The 22,622-nt window shown below is 39.0% G+C and overlaps 1 long non-coding RNA gene across 1 annotated transcript in view; it reads right to left on the bottom strand.

Annotated features, from left to right (window-relative positions):
* The window catches only part of LOC115294614, a 273,223-nt gene extending 267,161 nt beyond the window's left edge, over window positions 1-6,062 (bottom strand). The window contains exon 1 of the long non-coding RNA XR_003909993.1: window positions 5,992-6,062. This is a non-coding gene — a long non-coding RNA (uncharacterized LOC115294614). The remainder of the gene's footprint in view (window positions 1-5,991) is intronic.
* Window positions 6,063-22,622: the final 16,560 nt, after the last annotated feature.

The raw sequence follows: 22,622 nt of genomic DNA, 5'->3' as shown, positions 1-22,622 counted from the left end.
ACCAGATTAAATTATGTTGTGATGGCATCAAATGGGGCACCATCTCAAGGTCACATAATCCTGTGCCTCAAAATCTTACTCCTAGATTGCTCTTGGTTTATTTGTACTGATGTTTTAATGAAATTCTCTACTTCCTCTTTAAAGAAAAAAGCAAATGATGAACTTTGACCCATTTCTCACTATTCTTGCTGGAATGCCATAACTTAATATACCCTCATATATATATATATATATATATATATATATATATATATATATATAATACAATATATATGTATTAAGTTAGTTTATTTATTTTGAGAGTTAGACAGAGCACAAGCAGGGGATGGGGCAGAGAGGAAGAGAGAGAATTACAAGCAGGCTCTGCACTGTCAGAGTGGAGCCTGACACAGGGCTCAGTCCCAGCAAATGTGAGATCAGAACCTGACCCGAAATCAAGAGTCAAACACTTAACTGACTGAGCCACCCAAATGGCCTGCACTTATAGATTTTTATCCTATACATTCTAAATGCCCAACATTAAGTAAGCTACATGCTAAGGATATAACCTTGAAAAGTATGGACATAATCCTGTTGGAATTTAAATCTAATAGGGTCACAGAGGTAAATGGACAATTACAAAACAGTATAATACATGTTATGATTTTTTTCTAAAAAAGGTAAAGGGATCGCATGAGAAACAGCAAGAGAAATGATTTAGACAAATCAATTCTTTGCTTCCTGGAAGAAATAAAATCTAAGCTAAGACCTAAAATATAATTATCGACTGAAGAGGGAAAGGTGGGGAAATTAGAGAACTGTCTGAGGCAGGAGAAACAGCATGTACAAAACACCAGAGGTAGGGAGGCATGGATTCTATGGAGATGTGAAAATTGGAGAGAAAAGCACAGGCCAGTTCATACATGCCCTTATACACCATGTCAAGGAAACTGAGTATTTTCAAGCTGGAGAAGAACATAATTAGATTCGCTATGTAGAATCATATGCTATCTCTTACGTAGAGACTTGAAAACAGAATTAGAGGCAGGGAGACCACCTATAAGGTTGTTGTAGTAGATCAGGCAAATCAGACTGGGGACAGTTGAGATAAAATAAGATTACAGAGCTATTTAAGATGAAAAATATATAAGATCTCATACTGTATGTGGTGAACAGAGGAAGGAATGAAAGAAACAAATAAAACCCTCAGGATTAATGAGCAACTGACTAAATGATGGTACCATTTAATAGGCTGGCAGGGTGGGGGAATAGACATGAGACTAGGAAGATGACAAGTCCAATTTTCAACATGTGGAATGTGACATACATCGGGATGCTTAGTAGGCAAGTGGATATAGATGTCTAGTGCTCAGGAGTGAGGTCTAGGCTAGAAATAGAAATTTGGAAATCATTGGCTTACAGGTTCCATAATAAATCATATCCTAAAACCAAAACTGGTCAGGGGAAATGGGTAGAACGAGAAGAGCTAAGTGACAAAAGCTGAAGCCCTGATACAGCCTAACCTTTAGAGAATGAGAAGAAAAAAAGAACTCAAAAAGGACTATAGAAGAGATTGCAGAGAAAACTTGACAGAAATGAGAAGAGAGGGAAGAAAAAGAGGGAGTGCTTGATAGCATCCAATATGGTTGAGAAGTCAAGTATGTCAAACAAAAAAAGCAGAAGAATTACAAGTTATCCAAGGAAAGGATTTAAGAGCTATCTACTCTTGTAGAGACTGTTTGGTGACACAGAAGATAAACTATTAACATATATAAAAATACATATATGTGTATATACATATATATGTATGTATGTCTTTACACATATGCACACTCATTCACTTATAACAACATCATGGGGTAGGTACTGTTTTGGTTTTTTCAAGATGAGAAAATGGAGACACACAGAAGAGACAATTTGTCCAATGTTACATAGCTAGTAAGTGATTGAGCCAGAAATTGAAACAGGTTGAGGACTTGAGTGGGAAGTGAAAGAATATAGATAGGGAGTGTAGATAACTCTTCCTAGCAATACCACGGATTTTCAAAGATAGTTTTGTCTGGGCAGATTGTCTCTGCTTATCAGGTTCAAGCTATGTGGTGAATATTACCCAAATTACAGACCGACTCTCAAGATAACAAATGGCTTGTGGAGAAATTCTTTTAAAAAATCCAATGTGTTCAAATAGCAGTGATAGCAACATGAAAAACTTCTTTCCAATGTACCATCTCCATGAGTTTTGAAAACAGTGCACTATTGTTGCTCCTTAAGCCTGAAACAAGTGTAACCCTGCCTGGAGCTACTCCAAATATCCTTCCAACAAAGTTCTCCCAAAGGATCCACCAAAATAACTGAAATCTTGAACACTGAGTTTTACATTGTTTGTATGTCTTTATGAAATACCTATGCATTATCCGTTTAGAGAGCTGTCCTTCCAGAAACATTTAGGAAGCCAGGATCTGTTCTGTCAATTTGCTCCACCGACTGAAATTAGTTAAATGACCAACTGTCACACAAGTTGAAATTTCTTAGTATGGATGAAATACCACTGATTCGTGTGAAGAGAAGAAATTCCTTCATATTTTTTTATTTCCAAATATCTAGAGAATATTGCATAGCCACATTCATCATCTGTTAGTACCTTATTATAAACTATTGTTGGATGAGAAACCACATTAAAGTATTTGCTATTTTCAGAATTTACTACTCTAGTATAAGTAAGTTTTAACACGGTATGAGTGAGAGCATAATTATAATTAGAAAACCTCTTTTCAAACCAGATTTAGAAACAGTGATCTCTGGAGCTAAAAATTAAAAAGAAAGAAAAGTGGAAAAAAAGGATACCTAAGTGAAATTGTTAAAATTATGATAGGCCAACAGTTTTTGGAAAGTTTAGGAAACCATCATTCAATTATAATATTCAATTTGATAGTCTGTTTTCTGTCTCTTAATTTAAAAAAATTCATATCCAGAAAAGAAAACCAATAATGTGTACAGTTGCCTCAAGATTTTTTTTTTTTTTGGCCACAACTGCCTATTTTCCATAATTGAATTTCCCAGTGACAGTCCCATGAACTTTATTGCCAGGTTGACTAGCCAAGACACTCCATTCACCCCTCCCCATATGAAGAATTTAAGGGACACTGAACACAAGTAATATGAAATTGGGAAAGACAATGATTTGTTTTGAACCACAAAAGGCATAATAATACTTACACGAGCCAAAATTTTGGAAGAAAATAAGCTTGCTTTCAATATTCTACTGTGATACACTGGCCATGTTAAAATGAGGTCACGCTGTCCCTAGGACAACCCTGAGATTCCTGAGGCACTCCTCCCAACCTCACCATTCTACTAAACATGAAGCCTACCCTGTCACCTCAAAAAGAGGTTACAGTGCCATCCTCTGCTGACAAGAGACACCTTAGGAGCTATAGCCCTGTGCGTGGCCAGAGGCCTTATTTTAGCATTAGGCACCTGATTTTCAAAGGTTATCTTTCCCAAATTAAAGGAAGAGTAAGACAGATGATGTGAGGGCTCCCCTGTGCTGACTGCGGTTTGCTTACATAAGATCCTTTAAGTTTCCAAATAAGAAACCATACCTTCCAAGTAATAAATGGGTCAAATTCACAGAATAGTAAAAGGTAAGAGGCAGGTTGGGAGAGAAGGAGGCTTTCCTCCTTTCTATTTCCAGAATGTAGTGTAAATGGGATGCTCACAAGGATTAGTCTAAAGAAAGAAAAAAAGTCATGAAATAATAGGAAATTGTGAATGTAATAACTAGGAAGCACCTCTGTGATTTCTTTCTATTTTTCTACTACTGTGTTTTTTATACATTGTTTTTAACCACTTCTCCCCTCTTTTCTATTTTTCCTAATCTGTCCTCTCTCAAAGGTAAAATATTTGTAAATGTCACTGTGGTTATGTGATCTAGTGATATGTGTACATAAATCCTTTGATTCAGACAATTGTCATTAGATTCAAGCATAATGACCCAGTGGACACTGCCTTATATTAACTCCCACTACCCACAACACAGAGAAAATCTACTTGTACTGCCCTTCCTTGATTTCAAGGGTTATTATGAGGACCAGATAGAAATGACCTCCTACACCATTTTCATTCTATAATCAGAAATCCTCACTAAGCTTGTTTCCACTCTATTCCCAATTCCCTTTCTTTTCTGGCTCATAAAAGACTGAAGTCTTGGGTCTCAGGACCAGATAACAAGGAATAGAAAAGAACACAACAAACAGAAGAATTGGGGGGCGGGGGGACCAAGTTTACATGTTCATTCTTGATAAATGAGGAATTGCTATCTAGTTTTCCTGCCTCCTAGTCTCAACTGCCTCTTCCGTTAGTGAAAGATACATCTCCTTTGTGCTTTCTCAGTAATAACCATCAATCTTACCTATCAGAACCTTTCTTCCATATCCTAAATTAGCTTTAGTTTTTGCAATAAAAGTTGGCATGAATGAAGACTCTTTTTTTCTTCTTCCAGAAACAGTCCACTCAACTAGAAATCAGGTACCCTGAAGTCTACATTCCTCACTCATTAAAGACAACTAATAATCCATTTTGGCTCACAGAAGCTACATGTTCCATCATCAATTTCTTCTTCCATATTCTAAACAGAGATTCTCAAAGGCACCTGGTGAGCACATTGATGAAGACTACAGAGTCAGCTGATGCTGATGCCATCATAATGAGTGTTCTTTGCAGGTTCACTACCTATTTCCCTTCTAGCTTGCTTTGTCGATTTATATAAAGCACCTGTTATTTTAACATTATATTGTTGACTATAGTAGAAAGACCAGGTAGATTTTGGGTGGCTTGGCTCTGTATCCTGACAGCTATGACCATTATTCTTTGTCATTTTGTCAGCAGCATCTTAAAACCCAGAAAAAATCTATAAGGACCAATTGATCCATCCCTCTGTCTTCACACTGCAAAAGGATTATTTCTCCTATCTGAGGCACTTGAGGCCCGAAGAGGGTAAGGGACTTTCTGGATGTCCCTCTGTTAAAAGTAAAAGGCAACATACAGCCCATACCTCCATATACTCTTATGCTATTCATCATGCCCATGAAAGACAAAGTAAAATTATCTGTTTTATGCTGTCCATAAGTTTGCAATTTTATCTTGAAAAAAACCATCATCTACATAAAACCCAAAATACTGTATTCCAATGAATGAGTCTACTAGCTATGTAAGCTGGACTAAAGTACCAACTTCTCTAAACCTCAAACTCCAGTTTCCTAAAATGAAGAAAGTAATAATTATTTTCTTAGAGTTTTTGGAGAACTAAATGAGTTAATGCATTGAGGGCTCCTCAACGGTGCCCAGCATATATTAGGTATTCAATAAACAGTAACAATTGTTATCACCAAATCCTGTTGATTTAGATATTAAAATAATTTCCCTTAAGCTTGAATGAGATATTTTTAGGAATATATGCTTTAAACTTCAAGTAATAAACATAAAATATTAACCCAAGAAACTGTAGAGGCTAGGTACACAAGCAGCTATCAAAAGGGGTTTATAAACATGGAATAAGAACCGACAAAAAATAAAAAAAGACTTATGTGAGGTTCTTTGCTTGAAGTTGAGCTTTTGCAGTTGTTACCAATTACCAATGTGCTTTGTAGTTGTTATCAAATTTAGCAAAGAATGACCCCATCAGGTGGCAATGTGGTTTCTCTTAAATTAACCAAAGGCAGTCCATCTGAAATCCCTTGACTTCTCCAAAAAACATGTAGGAATGTACAAAAGTTCAGAGGTAGAGACACATGCAGACACATGCCGTGTAAGAGGGGCAAAATACAGTGGTGCTTTGAATGTCTAATTACGTAAGTTTAAGATATAGCTCATGTGTAGCAAAGAAGATTAGAACAGCAAATCCTCTAGTATGCTAGTCGTTTTCCTAGTGGGGGCTCAGGTGAGACTGAGACCTGTCAGTGTTTTGCCGCACCAATCTTGGGGAGAGGCAACGTGTGTAGCCACTTCTCCTACCTTTCTTACGGAGTCTGTCTGGGTCTCTGCGGAGTAGCGGGAAACACTTCAACCTCACGCCCAAGTTCTAGCGCTGTCTCGTTCTTAAATACTCGTTACTTGTTCTCGCGAGGAGACGGGAGGTCAGGAACAACCTCGGTCGCCATCTTGGTGACGTCACCCTTCCTCGTTCCAACAGCAATTAGTCTCCTTCGCTTGTTTGAAATGCGTTCTCCACTGGCATTTAAGGCATCACCCCGCCTAATCATTTTTATTTGTAACCAGGCTAGTCATTCAACTGTGACCGTAAAGAACATGCCACACTGTTTCATTTTACCCCCTAAAAAAGAAGCCCCATCCAATGATTTGGATGGGGTTTTTAAGTATCTTGGTGAATGAGATTCCTTTTGCTAGGGGATTCTGGATATTTCTACTTCCTACTAATGCCAGGACTGAATTTTGACAACAATTAGCCAGGAATTTACAAGACGGCTTCTTGCTTTTCCACAAAGAGACCATTAGCATTATAGATTAGCATACTTTTAAGAATGAAAATTCTGATTGGTTTTTTACTTCGTTGTGACTCATTTACCCTTTTGCTGGTTAAGTGCACTGAGCAGAGTGGTGAACTGGTAAGCCCCGAGATGCCTATTGCCATCACTCAGAGTTCTGATAACCCATTTTTTTCTTCATATAGCTCTTCTGCATGTAGAAGAACAATTCATACACTTGCTAAAGCTACAAAAGTGAAGCCTCCAGAGATACTGCTTTCCCATAAAGTAATAATGCTCCATTAGCTGTTTTGCTGTTACACGTTTTACCACAGAGGACGCCTCTTTAAGCTGCCTTCCCGTATGTGGCCCTGTGATAAATTTTATCAGTAGTCAGCGGGACAGGGTTGCAGGCTGGGCAGTAGCACAGTGGCTTTTTATCTAGCTAAGTTCCCCCGGCCATGCCCCCCACCCAAAGCGGCATTTTCTTGGCATAATTTATGTTGTGGCATTTCTGTCAGTAGATGTGGTGTCAGCAATTTCTGTTCCTAATGGAAGTTTACATGGAAATAAGATACTTAGCCACAGAGTAAAATTAAGGATGCGATAAAACTAATAAAAAGCGTAATGCAAAGGTGTTGGGGCCTGCTCGTATATTTTAAAAAAAAAATCTGAAACAAGGATTGTCTCTTGCCAGAAAAGGTGGTTTTTTCTGAGTCTAAAATACTGGTGCAAATAATATGGAGAGAGTGCAACCATTCACAGTTAAAGCTAAAATTGTGTCAGCACATATATTAGAAGCTTCTACATTCCAGAGGCCTTATAGCACTGGCAGAATATTTTTAAATAAACTTTAGTTATTTGTCAATTTATTTGTTTTTCAAGTTTAAAGTTCTAGAACCCAGCAGGTTTAACCAAAATCTGGGTGTTGGTACCTGGGGAAAGACATGTGCTTATGATATATATTTCTGTAAAGTTAAAAATCTCAGCCCAGTTCAAATTTTACTGGAGAAATCATTTCACTGGTTGAATAATCTTTGTCCCCACATAGTTTCCCATAATAAGATTTTCAATTATTGGAGGATATTGAGAGCATTTAGAAATAGCTGCATTAGAAATGAAATAGAAGCATTGTTTAGACTTCTTAGCCAAAGGCCCCTGAGATAGTCCAAGCTCGAGAGCTATTTAGACTCTCAACTTGTCCGCCTGAAAACAGACTTTTAAACAAATGGGATCCTTATCCAATCTGAGGTGCAGCAGACAACAGAAGCTAAGGTAGGGCTCTTTCACACATCTACAACCTCTGTTACTATCACATTCTTTTCCTCACAGACATGTTTCCCAAGAAGCAAAAAAGGAACATAGACACTGGGAATCCTCTGGACAGAGTTTCACTACATTATCATAGGAAGCTTCCTGCTGTTGAATTATCAACAAACAGATTTTATCACGTACATTTTCATGTGGTTAAAAGTATTTTTAAAGTATCTTAATGATATTTCCCCTCTTAATTAAAATTCCCTGGTTGACCATCCATCAAATGGGCCATATCTTTGACTATTTGCTAATATTTTGAACTGAATGTGAAATGGCAGTTATTTTATACACAAAGATGTTCAGAAGAGAACAAAGATGTTCCTCCGCGAATGGTGCCCACATTTCTGGGCAATTTTCCTCAAGTTAGACTGGCAATGAGGACTCGAACTCCATTAGTTGAAATTTTCACCCTTTTGAAATGATTTAAGGACCTGTCCTTAGTAATTTTGATTAAAGATAAATGTTTTGAAACTCAGTCCCATTATCCAAGGTATATCTACTAGAGTCCTACTAGAATTTTGAATAGACGGCAAAACAGCACATACAACTTCCACGTACCAAAATGCCAATATATGTATTCAGCTTTGTAAATACACCTTTAAAAATACCTCGCCATATTTAGCCACTCCTAAATACGTATTTACACAAGTCTACACACTGTAAGTGTTTACCTGGGAGACAGGAAAGCTCTCTCTGGTAAATAATATGGGTTTTATAGCCTTTCATGAAGGAATTTTTTGTTTGCAATGTAAAAAAATGAGCTCCTCTCAGTTATAATTTAATAAAAATTTTCTTTCCCTGTAAATTTACTGCATAGCACTTGAAGTAAAGCATAGCAATGTTTAAAAGGAAAAAAAGACAACACTGTTGTTATCTTTGGGTACAGAGTGGCTTTGATTCATTTTGCTAAAAACTACAGAGGGCAAAAAGCATGGATATGATTTCTAAAAAACAAACAAATAAAAATAGCCTGTCAGATACATCTTAGAGCTAAAGCTATTGAGTAATTACCTACTTTTTCAGGTTAAAAAGAAATCTGGGGCTTGTGAGTGGCTCAGTCAGTTAAACATCTAACTTCAGTTCAGATCATAACTTACAGCTCCTGGGTTTAGCCCTTTGCTGTGCTGACAGCTCAGAGCCTGGAGCCTGCTCCGGATCCTGTGTGTCCCTCTCTCTCTGCCCCTCCTCCCATCTCTCTCTCGCTGGCTCTCTCTCTCCCTCTCTCAAAAATAAATAAACACCTATTAAAATCTTAACAGAAAAAGAAATCAGAATCTCTAGGAAGATCCAAATGATTTAGACTACTTTGCCCTGAATTTTCTAGATCATTGACTTAACTTTATATACTTTATATGAGTGGATATAGGTGAAGTGTTATAAACTGCTAAGCAAAATTGTGTTAAATCCAATATATGAACAAATTCTCATAGAAAACACATTCTTATAGTACATCAGTCCAAGGACAGGAAATATTCAGTGCGTACTCCTGGCTTATGAATACATGGCCTTGAGCAATGGAGTTGATCTGACATACGCTTTTGAATTTGTAAATTAGGTTGTGATCTACCTAGATCTAATGAATGATGAATCTGCACTCATATATTATATACTGAATATTAATAGAGGTAAATGCCTTTTTTAAAAAAAAGACATTTCCTTTTCCTTTTTTTAATTGAAAGATAAAATGTGAAATAGAACATGATGCTTGGAATTAAAGAGACATCCTATTATTTGGTGGGTTCTCACAATCTATTCACCATCCCCTTCCCCACCTTTGCTCTCTCTCCTTAGGATCTTAAGGCTTAAAATCACCTACCATTAAGCAAGTGGCCTCTAACTTTCATGAGCCACTTCAGGGTCCCAGAAGAAGATATGGCTTAATTTGGAGTTCTTTCAAGTTTTGGGGTAGGTTCTTTCTGAAGGGACAACTATACTACTCAGCTCATTTTCTTCTGGAAGATAAATGTGCAGGATTTCCAGCAGCTTGTCTCTGGAACCACTGAAGATGTCCCTGTCATCAGTGTACTTAGAGACCTACAAGAGAAGTACAAAAAGAGAGAGGCCCCTTACATGAATTCTAAAGATACTTAATAAATTACAGCTTTACAGTTAAAGGACTATTCTTTTTCTTTCTTCTGTATCTTTCAAGAATTTTCTCTTTTAGAATCTTGCTGTGCATGGGTGTTTGTGCACAGAATATATGAGTTTGATTTATGTTAAGGAGGTGGGAAATATGGGCATTTTTGGCAAGTCCAGATACAGAAACATTGCAAGGTGGTTTTTTTTTTTTTGAGGATAAAAATACACCAATTTTTAATGGGCCCAATTATTTCACCCCCACATAAAATGCCTGTTGAAATTTGTGAATGTAAAACAGGTGCCTGTATGCCTTCCTACCTCATCTCTAAACACAGCTTTGAAGAGATCAAGTCTACACACACACACACACACACACACACACACACACACACAAGCAGGTATGAAAATGTTTACATCTCAAATTCAGATGTTTTAAAGGAGTTTACTTTTAAGACTTTTTTCCATTTATTCTTAAGTTGTTGAAAGATACATGCTATTATAAAAGATCAAAACAATCCTCTAAAGTGAAAATATGATTTGTTTTACTTTTAAATGTACTAGAAATTTAAATACAATGATATTCTTGATGAGGATGAAACAGGGAGTTTTACAATTTAGGTCACTAATTCAAATCTGATCCACAGAGTACTGAATACCCTACAGCTGTGTATTAGGAGTACCTAACCTCAATGCAACAGGTCAATACCTGATTGTATTTTCATACAAATTTTATGCCTATTCTACTAATTGAAATGGAACATGATATGCTATCCATGTATTCAATTTACACTTTTGGAAATTATTTTGTCATCTTACATTTTTACAAAAGGAACAGAAAATTCATTTTGTGCCAATAATGCCCACACATGTGCTCTAAAAGATACAAAAAATATATTCCCGCCTTCTGAGTATGAACCAGCAGGATAGAATTCTCTCAGCTTCATCTTAGATCCTCACATACCTATGCACATGGCAGGTTAGAAGGATGACTCCTATGTGCAGCAAATCTATTCTGGTCATGGTGAATTATTTCCCAGGTACTGCAAGAACTAACAGATGAGCAAAATCACTGACCCTTACATTTGAATCAGAGTCAGTTTGAAGAAGCAGTGACTTCTGTCTCTTAATATCCCTTAGACACTTGAGAAAATATAATTTCCATTCATTTACTTCTGACCAATAACTCCATACCTTATCTCCATTAAGACTCAAGGATAAGTTCAGAGCGTCAGAGTATGCAACAAACACCTACTATGCTAAAAATTGCCTCTCCACCTCCTTGCCTGTTTTCCTAGAGACAAACACATGCACTTGGACTCTCTTCCCTAACGGTTCTTTCCTGAAGCTATGGCAAGATTTCAGAATTCTTGAGTTTGGAGGGAGACTGAGACCTTCATCTATTGGGGTGAGGGGATAGTTTGAAGGAGGCTCAGCTAGAATTAAGTCACAACACTTTGTGTGACTGCCAAATGTGAAATTGCTAGATGATGGTCCTACACCAGTGTGCACTGGTTATATCCATCCTGGATGCTTTGTGCTTAGATCTTACTGCTACCTTATAAGACTGCATAGCACTCAGAGAAGAGAATATAGGGTCAAAAAAGGAATACAATCATATCCTACAGAGTGTACTTGAAAGCACTGGGACTGCTTAGAAAAAAAATAGAGGGAATCTGGAATTCCCTTCAAATATCGTAAGGACTATTATGCAGAAAATGGATTAGGCTTATTCTGTAGCTTATTCTGGCAGAATATAAAGAACTTCCAATGCATTTGTGCTGTCCCAAGAAAGAATGGACTGACTACCTCAAGAGAACTTAAACAGCGTCCAGCACAAGCTAGATGGCCTCTTGGGAGTTGGGATGGATGATCTTTCAGCCTCTTCCCAAAGCTGAAGTTAAATGAATCTACAAAACCAAGCCAGTCGGGAGAGTTCCAAGAGGGCTCACAAAGCAGTTTCAGGATACTGTCAGACAGAGTCATCCCAACTAGATATATCTTCATTTTGGTCCCTTCAAAACCCAGGATTTCTTTCAAGGAAGCTGAATTCCCTGCATTGAATGTGACTATAATAAGAACATGGATTCTACCATCAGAGAACCCTGGTTTGGAGCCCTGGCTCTTCCATTCTAGCAGTCGTGTAAATCTGAGGAAGCCAAGGAAGCCCGGAATCTCAGTCACCAAATCTAGGATTATTGTTCTCATCTCACAGGGTAGTTGTGAGCAGACTAAATCATCCATTGCAGGTGTACAGGCACATGGTGCATGGTCTAAAAAGCCCACTTCTAGACTTCATGATAGTGGATGTTCATACTGCAGTAAGTTCTGAATGCAATGAGCTCGGGTGATGGGTGTCAAGTACCTTCTTCCAAAAAGGTTCCATTTTCCATCACGAATACCCATATTTATGTTAATCTGGAAAGAAAAAAGATCCTACTGTGGAAATTGTGCTATAAACATATAAAATGTGATAAATGAAATAATAATAATCACAGTGATGAACTTTAACAAAATTTACATGAGATGAATAATGCAAAGGCAGAGGAAATTATTCTCTACTAGCGCAGAAATCCTTTACATAGCTCCCTCTTAATTTCAAGATTCTTCTGGTAATGCAGTCTATCTGATTATTATTGTTCCCTTATCTTTTTAAAATCAAATCACCTAAGGAGAGAAGTATTGGTCACAAGGACGATGAGAACAGCCTGAGTTCTTTCCTGAAGAGATATTTTTCACTCTCATCAGATGCTCTTTAATTTCCCAACTAAAAGTTGTGATTGTCAACCAGGGGGGTGATTATTTTCATATATAAATAGTTGGTGAGCTTGATCCAATTCAACTTCTGAGCTTATTGACTAGTTTTTATTCTGTACTATGTAATCTGTAACTGGAATTATTAAAAGTCATTATCTCTGTATTTAATCAACTTTTAGGTATGAAGCCTGTATTTCACATGGCTACTCCTTTGAAAGTGGAATCAAAGATCTTTGATCTGGTCAGTATTCGCAACATGCATGGTATATTTTTTTAACATTTATTCATTTTTTGAGAGGCAGAGACAGAGTATGAATAGGGGAAGGGGGGACAGAGAGAGAGGGAGACACAGAATCTGAAGCAGGCTCCAGGCTCCAAGCTGTCAGCACAGGGCCCCACACGAGGCTCAAACTCATGGACTGTACGATCATGACCTGAGCTGAAGTCGGACAATTAACTGACTGAACCACCCGGTCGCCCTGCATGGTGTATTTTTGACATGAATCTATAATTTTACCATCCCTTGAAGGACACTAATAGCCGCTTCTGGGTTCTTTTCAGCTTGAATAGGAACTTATATACTATTCACACTGAATTAGTACTGTTAGTTACCCTTCTAGCTAAAGAGTCTGTGTGCCCAGGAAGGGACAATTAGATTTAATAGAAACATTTACTCCTAACTTTGATTGGCAGTCTTACATACACAGCTAAAAGAAAACCTTTTTGATGGTTGAATTCCTTCAGGCAGTCTGGTCACAATACATGACTTAAGGTAGCATCCAAAGATGCCTGACTTTCAACTTGTGAGAGGCCAGCAGTAGGGAGCTCATGTCCAGGAACACAGTTCTCTAGCCCCAGCACAAGTGCTCTTGTTCACAGGAGAGAAGGCAAAATATCCGAAGGCCAAGGCTTTGGGGACAGCCCCTGGCTTTCTGCCCTACTTTCACGTGGCAGTAATTTCCCTACACAAGAGGCAGAGGGCCTGTCCTTGACACACAGTGTCTGCCTTGCCTCCCACACACAAACCCACAAGAAAGTCTGACCCAGCAAATATTAAGAGAAAAGCCCTGACCTGACCACACAGCAATTCTGGGATATGAGCGGTAGCCACTGCAATACCCCTGGCAAGAATTTCACTGCATTCAACTGAAAGTGGCCATAATAAAATTCCTTTGTCAGAAGTCCCGAAGGAGCATTGGCAATTGACTGCATATTGTCCCCTTGGTAGGAATGACTACGAACAGCATGAAATCTATGCTTTGGCAGCAGGAAAACTTGGTGCTGGCATTTTTCTAAACTAAAACAAGACGAATGAGTTGGCCTGACACTTCCAAGTTATCTGATAAGTTAAAATCACATCTAAAACTAAAAACAAAAGGTTTGAAGAAAATTATAAATCTTACATAAGGAAAAGGATGGTTAGAAAAGCTTTATGCTTATAAAGGATGGTTTTAAAGCATGTTGGGAAGCATGAATAGAGGAAAGAAAGAATTGTGGACACCTAAGTTGTCTTAGTTTTTTCAGAATTCAAGAACTGAGGGGATGGGAGAAACAAAATCCCATGATAATTCAGAGAGTACTTAATTTGTAATTGGTCAAAAAGGTCTCTTATCCAGTAAGTTATTGCAAAGTTCGATAAATACCAGGCACTGAACTTAGGCCTGAAACAAACACAAATATAAACAGATGCTGCCCTCACAAAAATCTATTCACAGACACAAGGTCTAAGCCCTCTGGATAACAAAGGATAAGCGGTAAAAACAGGAGAAATTTGACTAAAGGTATGAAAAATGATAAATATTCTAGGAAAAGATTCATTTATCTCTTTTTAAATTTAAATGCTTTATTTTTGAAAGAGAGACAGAATAAGAGCAGGGATAAGGAGAGAGAGAGGCAGACCCAGAATCTGAAGCAGGCTCCAGGCTCCAAGCTGTCAGCACAGAGCCTGACATGAGGCTCGAACCCACAAACCATGAGATCATGACCTGAGTGGAAGTTGGAGTCACAACAGACTGAGCAATCCAGGTGCCTCTATCTTTTTTTTTTAATGTTTATTTATTTTTTTTTAATTTTTTAAAATGTTTTATTTATTTTTGAGACAGAGAGAGAGCGCGCGCGCACGCGCGCGCATGAGAGGGGGAGGGGCAGAGAGAGAAGGAGACACAGAACCGGAAGCAGGCTCCAGGCTCTGAGCTAATGGTCAGCACAGAGCCTGACGCGGGACTCAAACCCACGAAGGTGAGATCTGACCTGAGTCAAAGTCAAGGCTTAACCAACCAACTGAGCCAATGTTTATTTATTTTTAGAGAGAGAGAAAGAGAGAGGGAGCAGGGGAAGGGCAGAGAGATGGAGACATAGAATCTGAAGCAGGCTCCAGGCTCTGAGTTGTCAGCACAGAGCCCAACGTGGGGCTCAGACCCACCAACCAGGAGATCATGACCTGAGCCAAAGTCGGACTCTTAACCGAGCCATCCAGGCACTCATTTATCCTTTTCCTCCCAAAAATGTCTCAGTGGGATATCAAGCTTTCTTTTTCTTTCCTCTCTCCACATTGTTAGATTGCATTATTGGTCAGAAACACTGCTTCAGTTTCCTACAAGGTCTGGATCATTGTTACCTCTCTTTCTTCCTAACTGGGTTCTGACTTATTGACCCAAAGAAGACAGGCATAGCCCTAGAAGTGGTTCAAGTTCTAAGTAACTCAAACACAAAGCTTCTTCCCAAAGGAATGTTTTGGAATTTCCTTTATGGAAATACTGTGTTTCTCAAAGAACCCAAATGCATATAGAGGACAGCTTTGCTCATGGTCACTAGTAACCTCAGGGAACACAAATCTTGGGAATAAAAAGAAGAATATGGGCAAAGCTTCCATCTCTAAGTTTCTGGTACAATGTAATAAAGCCACCTGATTATTTGTCATCTAATTCAATCTCAAACTGAATATTTTTGAAAAACACAGTGTTTATCAGATCAAAATCCTAAGGATGCTTTACAAAATACAAAACAAAGATATAAAAAGTATGTATGAGCCACACATAGGGACACTTTAAAAGAGAGCACAAAAATGTGTAAATCTTTCCCCTAATATGCCCAAGATTTTAAAAGTAAAATGAAGAACCTGTCAATGAGTCTGAAACTGAACCACTCAAACTAGGCTCAATGTTTATAGATGATGAAGAGCCAAACCAATAATAATATTGTGGCATTGATTCTTTATGGTCTCAGTCACACCCACCTCATCACTTAATATATCTTTTCTCCTAACATGTGTTCAATCCTTTTTGACGGCTTGGCTCAGAGCTTAGATAATGAAGCCAAACCATATCCCTTTGGTTGGTCTCAAGCTTGGCTGGACTTTCAATGACTTCCACATATTAAAAGCCACTCTCACAAAAAGCTTAATATGATAATAAAGCCGCCTACCTAACAAGTAATAAGAATCAGCATTTCTTGATTAGTTGTATAAGCTAGTCACCATGTTTGGGGCTTTACACACAATGTGTCATGTGACCCTCAAAAGAACCTGCTGAAGTAGGTAGCATTTGGTCCATGTTATAGATAAAGGATTTGAGGCAGGGAGGTTAGGACTCTTCCAAAGTTACAGAGTTAGCAAATGGTGGGAACTTGACTCTGTCAGTTACATTAAAACCACTGCAGGTCCACAGGGGGTTGTTGTTTAGCTATACTTTGAGGCGATTCTGTGACCCACTTTTGGAAATTTAGAAAGCTTCACAGTGCTGCATCAAATGGAGACTGGCCACCACTTCTGAGACACCTGACTAGGAACTAAATCACTCACCTTCAGATGACACAGAGGTCTAATGTTTATAAACGTGCAATCAATGACAAACTCCCACACTCGGCCACCACCGCCTCCACCAACAGCAAAATTGCTGCACACCCACACTACTGATTATTTCGTGTGACTTTCAGGTTTTTATTTCTTTTTTAATGTAGTCCACGTAGTACGGTGTCCCCTCTTTGCAGTTATTGGGGGCAGGGTTACACAAACTGTGAGTTACCTCAGGCCAAACCAGAAATAGCCCTGGTCCTCCCATCCCTGAACTTCAAAGCCAGTCCATTCTCTCTGTTGCTGCTGTGGTGACTCTGCAGTGGTCACAGGCGTGCAGCTTGGGTGGTCTCCCATATCCAAGAAAGCTTTGAGCCAGGGAGCAACCACATCCCTGGTTCTGGTGGTGGGGGAGAGGAATGAGGCAAGGGAGGAAAAGATAGAGCTGACAAATACACCCTGGCTTCCCCAAACTCTCGCTTGGAGAAAGTCAACTATATACGAGCCGAATGTGCTTACACAAGGCAAAGTGTTTCAACATTACACCACCATCTCACACTGCCTGAGGTTTTTCCTTCGTGACAACAGGTTCTAATTCTAGCTCTGCCGCTCATAAGCCCTGATTCTCAGCTCTCTCTGCCCATTAGTATCTTTTCATTCTGTTTTTCTCTGGGTGTTGTGCACTGGGGCTTGTTTGGTTGTTCATCTCCTGAATATCGGAAAAATATAAAGTATTTCTCCCACATTTCCTCAGCACCTGACTGTTAGACAAAAGTACTAATTGATAGTAAGCAAGTGCTCAAGAGTATGCAATTGGAAATCAGCTTTTGCATCTTAGAGACAGCAGACAGGAGGTCCCATGGAGGGCCTAGACTCACCTCAGGCAAATCTCTCCCCGGGAGAGAGAACAGAAGGTTGTTACACTCAAGGAGACTTTTCAGGAGAAGCAGGAACTTAGCAGTGACACCATCCAAGCCAAGCATTTGGAGAATCCTCTTTCTCCAGCCTGTTAGAGAGCTTTAACATGAGGCACATTATCCAGAAAAGCCTGGTAGAAACAGAGAATCACCAGCCTAAGCAGCTCTGGGGGAATTTTCTTTTCTTTATGAAACTCATAAAGGAATCAACCAGTCCTGGTGTTGAAAAGAATACCAAAGTTCCTTGAACTGAATGAAAGAAAGAAAGAGAAAGGGAGGAAGGAAGAAAGGGGCCTGGATGTTCTACGATCATGGGCTGCAGGGTGGGGGGGAAGGATTGGCTTTCCTTCGAAATAAGAAAATCTATTTAGCACCTTTGTTCAACAGGCACAAGGAGCAGATCCCATGGTCACAGTTGTTTTATCTAATTTTTTCGTCCCGGTTTCCTTTGTTGTGAGTTCCAAGCTGCTTTGCACTCTTCCATCCTTTACAACTATTGAGTCTCTTCTACAGATCTGTGAAAATAAACAGGCCATGTCCAGATCACCAGCCAGCGACACCACATCCTGTGTGAGAGCGGATGAGAAATACGAGTGAAGCAGGCAGTCCCCCCGACACATCTGGGGAGCATCCTCTTCTCTGAACAGAAGCACACAGCATTCAATTCCAGCCAAAGCTTGTTTGGCCTTGTGGTCTGCTGAGTTGAAATGGTTATGCCATTTTTTTTTTCTGAATCTAAAGATGATGTTTTCATCTGACATTTTTCCTTTTTTTAAATTTTGGTATATAAAAAGCAACTCCCCCAGGGGAAACTCTATTGGCTTTAGCCATGAATCCCAGGTGTATCCTAATTAGCTTTAAAACTTATTAAAAAAAAAAACTTCAAGTTGAAGACAGCTAAAGAACTAGCAGCCACAGTTTGGGCTAATTAACTCTTCTGGTAACATCTAGTGACTGGAAACTGGTCTCAAAGATTCTGTGATGAGGTAGCTACCCCGGATCTTATCTGCACTTTTAACTTCTTTTTAGTTAATCAGCTTTATAATGATTAGCAACCTAAAATTATTTTTAGCTCTAGTTCTTATTTATTCTTTTCCCCTATTCTATTAATGTATTCTTCACTTTCTCCTAGCTAAACCCTCCAATCTCTACTTAATATATAGGAATTTCATGAAACTAGCATCACTCTCTCTCCTCCCAAACATGCACAAACATACTCTGAGGGGTAAGTGTAGGGAATAGTCTTTCTTTTACATCCTGCACTTAGCATTTTCAGAAGCGAGAGCAGACTAAGAATGGGCAAAGACAAAAGTATTGCCAGACTCCATTGTTTCAGAGAAGTCTCATCTTACTCCCTGGAATCTTAAGCTGCCCTCCCCATCTTGCCTAACTCCTCAAGGGAAGGTTGTTTCCACTCAGAGCAGTCTCTTGGTAGATGATCTACAGTAAAAGAAAAACCACATCTGAGGTTATATGAGGGCCCATGAGGGACTAGCTATAGAGTCTTTAATCCTGTCCATCCTTCTGGGCTAGACTGTGACAGTCAGCAACTGGAAATGGAAAGACTGCAATAAAAACACACTCAGTCCTACTGACCTCTCTCCCACCACCTTGTAAGAAAAGGTGACCTTTTAGGTCAACCAATGTTTTATCCAGCTTATAGTTTACATGGCCTCAGAAGGCTATTCAGAAGACTTAGACAAGAAATAAAAAGTCTCTAATCTTCTACTAAGAAAGAGGAATATTGGCCCCAAAATCAAAAGAGCTGGCCTCTAGTCCTTTGTCTGCCATTAAGTAGTTTTGTGACTTTGGAGGAAAGAGTTTCTTCATGTGAACATTAAGCCAGAGGGTTCTGAAGGCCCCTTCCACCTATAAATCTTCTGTGAAAGAATGTTCTCTCCCATTTGATCCTTTGAAGACCAACTGCTAATAATTGCTAACTTCTTTCCACATATAAGATGGAGAAATCAGACTCAAGGAAACCTAGAATTAAGGGAAGGGAATTTTCTTTTTTTAAAAGTTCATTGATTTATTTTGAGAGAGAGAAAGAGTATGTGAGTGTGACAGGGGAGGCACAGAGAGAGAGAGAGAGAGAGAGAGTGAGAATCCCAAGCAGAGAATCTCTACCCTGACAGTGCAGAGCTCAACATGGTACTCAAACCCATGAACTGTGAGATCATGACCAGAGCCTAAGTCAAGAGTCGGACCTTAATAGACTGAAACACCCAGGTGCCCCAGGAATTTTCAAAGACAAGTCTTTACCACTGTTTTCTGAAATCAGCAGGCCAATGCTGGTTATAAGACCTACATGAAATAAAATATCATTTTTCTGATATACTGATCCTCAGTCAGAAGGTTAAATTCAGATTCCCCAATAAAGCAATAAAGCAACTCTAAAAGTTGAACTAAAATAAATAAATATTGTTGACTACAGCAATAGAAATGCCAAATGACCATTTTATTCCTTATTTTGTGCCAGACATTGTGCTAGAAACTTCTGCATGTGTTACTTCAGCTTAGCATTTTAAACATGCTCAGTTCTATCATCCTGTTCTGCAATTATCCTCCTAGGCCAGCCTGCCATATGTCTACCTTTTGCACTGAGATATTGTCTAAGGCAAGACCTTTATGCACAAACACACGAAACCAGTTCAAACCCATCCTAGGACTTCCATAGCTTTCATCTCAACGCAGTACTTCCTGGAAGGAGGAAAAGAGTTCCATACTTGTCAAAAAGAAAGAAGTCTCAGGGCTTGCCTTCTCCTGGTACTTCCTTCAAGTCTCTTGAAGTGTTTTATCTACACAAGGAGGGTCACTCTAATGTCTGGATCAATATCTGTAAAAGCTTTTAAGCTGTAATAACCATGATCTTTAGCACTCAACATATCCTGACAAGACCCTCTCCATGTCAAGTGAAGTGGGTAAATTCTTAGCTAGGGATTTGTAGATCCACTCCTAGGCTACCAGTACTTTTAGTAGAAAAGTCCATAATCATTAAGCCAAAATGTCAAGGGACAGGCATTCCCAACGATATAGTTTTAATTTCCTTTAAATCCAACCAGCAAAAACTTCATCACCAGATAGTTTCTAACTAATGAGTTGAATTTTGGCAGCCCATGAATCTTAATTTTGTAAACATTGATTTCTCCCCCTAGGTTTTGAATGGAGCTAAAATTAGCATGAGTTTTTGTTTTGTTTTGTTTGGGGGGGTCTTTTTTTAGTATAACCTCCATTTCAACTTCCTGCTACTGGATATTTTATTACAACAAACAGCTCTATCCTTGACCAGGGTCTAAAAAGAAGTCAGAAGAGTTCTGGGAATAATGGTCCCACCTCTCATCTTGTTTCACACACTTCCCCTGTCCCTTCTGGGACATGGAGCCACCATTGACTTCTAAGGAAATTCACTTGAGGCTCAATTAAAACCATGGGGCACAGAGAAGAAGCAGCGAGTCCTCACCTTTCCCTCCCCAGTAAGATGTTTCCAAGACCACTCCTATATAGGAAGACTTTTGAGGGCTTGTAGTATAAGACAAAACTGGGAAGTTCATGCCAGCTTTCATTCATTTGACAACTGCTGGTTCATCTGAGGTTTTTTCTCCTAAATGCAAATGCCCGAAGATTCTAACTGAAAGGATCTCTCTCACTAAAGGAAGTGCTCATGGCTTCCAATTTTCCCCATTTTTCTCTGGCTTCTTAGCCATTGCCATTTAGCAACCACAGTTTAGGGAACAGCAGTTTTATTAGTGTTGGATATATGCAGTATTGGTTTTCAGTTAAGCTATCTGAAAGAAGGTCATTTCACATCACCTATTTTCTCATTATGTTCTCTCTTTAGCGTGTCCTCACTTAAAACAGGCTATCCATCTTTCCTTCTTCCTTTTTTCTCTGAATGTCTATTCTAGACAGCTTTGGGTCCTTTCTCCTTTTTTTCCTCAGAACTACCAGATTGTAGCCTCCAAGACCTTCTTTTCTCTACCCTCATCTACTATACCCCATCAGTCAGTTGCCATAACTTCATATTTCTACCATTAAAATATGAATCCAATCTCTGAACATTATCTGATAACTTATGACAAACCAAACAATCGCATTTCCTCCTTTGAAGCATCCTGACATTTATTACTTTCCTTCAAGATTTCATTTTACTCACTGAAATTCTAAAAGCAGTCACCAAGTCAGTCTTGGGGAAGGGAAGAGCCTCTCCAGACAGAAGGCTATACTTGTGGTAATGAAGAATGAAGACCCCATACTCTAACAGCAGACAGCCATGTAGAAATGTTAGTTCTGCTACATATAAGCTGTGTGTCCTTGGTCATGTTACATAATCTCAGAAACAGTAACCCAGAGTCTGGACAGAATAGAGCACATTTAGCAGACAGGTTCTGAATTTTGCTGAAGCAGGGCAAAAACATTTCAAGTCTACATCCATTGGAAGACAGTGGGATCAGCTTATATTGAGTTCACTGGTTGTGGGCTTTCACTCTGGATTTCTTGTTGTAGTCCAACTACGACAAAGAAGTGTTGTCAAAATCATCTCCTAGTAATTGACAGTGGTTCATTAGAACTCTGTGCTGAGGATTGAGGCCACTGGCTCTTAGGGAAAGAAAGCATGATTGATTATTAACATCTGACATGAAGGAGAAAAAGGTGGCTTATGTGTTTATGTCTGCCATCCAGGCAATGTAAACAATGGAGGTCAAGGAGGGCAATTTCAGCCAAAGAGTGACAAGGTAAAAGTGATGTTTTGGAAGATCAACTTGGCAACAGATCATAGGATGGGCTGCTGAGAGGGAGGTCAGAAAAACCAATTTGAAGGATTTTGCCAAACCCTGGACAGCAACCACTGCAAACAGAAAAGAAGGAATACATTTAAGAGATTATAAGAACAAATCGATATACTTAGCATGACTTCTAAAAAGCCTTTAAACTGATGGCATTTTTTAAAAATAGATGTTATTTTTTTAGAGCAGTTTTGAATTTACAGCGATATGGAACAAAGGGTATGGAGATTTCCTACGGACTCCCGGCCTGCCCCATTATCAATATCCTCCATGAGTGTGGCACATTTGATACAATTCATGAACATACACTGATGCATCATAACCACCCAAAGTCTATAACGTACATTAGGATTCACTTTTGGAGCTCTACATTCCATGGGTTCAGACAAATGTGAAATGACATGTATTCACCATTATAGTACCATACAGAGTAGTTTCAATGCCCTAAAATTTTTCTCTGCTCTCCCTATTGCCTCCCCACTGATCTTTGTCTCGACAGTTTTACTTTTTCCAGAATGTC

The sequence above is a fragment of the Suricata suricatta genome, chromosome 6 (assembly GCF_006229205.1).
Source record: "Suricata suricatta isolate VVHF042 chromosome 6, meerkat_22Aug2017_6uvM2_HiC, whole genome shotgun sequence".
Taxonomy (NCBI): Eukaryota; Metazoa; Chordata; class Mammalia; order Carnivora; family Herpestidae; genus Suricata; species Suricata suricatta.
Note: the sequence above shows the minus strand (reverse complement) of the source record. Positions and strands in the feature narration are given on the sequence as shown.